The sequence below is a fragment of the Myotis davidii genome, unplaced genomic scaffold, assembly GCF_000327345.1.
Source record: "Myotis davidii unplaced genomic scaffold, ASM32734v1 scaffold98, whole genome shotgun sequence".
In the NCBI taxonomy this organism is placed as follows: Eukaryota; Metazoa; Chordata; class Mammalia; order Chiroptera; family Vespertilionidae; genus Myotis; species Myotis davidii.
This window is the reverse complement of record NW_006294654.1, coordinates 4338146-4338949: the sequence shown is the minus strand read 5'-3', so window position 1 is coordinate 4338949 and position 804 is coordinate 4338146.

The following is an 804-nucleotide window of genomic DNA, read 5'->3' as shown; positions in this document are numbered from 1 at the left end:
TGAGGATTATTTTTATCATCTCACAGGGTCACTTTTTCATCTTTGGAGAGTTGACTGGAATGAGAAAAGTCATCTCTGGAAGAGTAAGATCTCCATCATGTAGTAAATAAAGTCATATTTTCTTCTCTAGAAAACTGATGAAAGGTCATATATCAAAAAAACTAGAAGTAGGAAAAATAATAATGTTCCATGTCATTAGAAGAATGAAGAAATGACCCTTGTCTTATGTAAATGACGCAGAATCATGTAGATATTATAGAATTGTATGCCTGAAATCTATATAATTTTATTAACCAATGTCATCCCAGTAAATTCAGTAAAAAAAATTTTTAAAAAAGGTACATGGACTGGGTAAAATATTCAGGAGCACCAGAAAGGACAGAGTTTGGACTTCTTCAAATATGCAGAACAGGTTGTAGGAACTACTTAGTGTCAATTGCTGATGGATGTTTGTTTACAGAGTACCTGGGCCCCTTCGGCTGAGGTATGTTGCTTTAATACTTGTCTGTGTCTATGACAGTGTTTTGTCTTTGACTTGGTGTGAGGGTGAAGAGGAGGAGCTGTCTTTCATCTACCTACAGGATCTCAGCAGCTACCATTTTTCAAAAGCAAGTACCGTATTTGCCGGCGTATAAGACGATTTTTTGGCCCTGAAAAATATGCCTCCAAGTGGGGGGTCATCTTATACTCCAGGTACACTTCAGATAGACTGCCCATAGTGCTTGCCCCGTGCCATAGTGGCCTCCCGATGCCCGCCCACTTCATTCCACATACCGTTCAGGCATCAGCAGCGCTGCTGGGTGT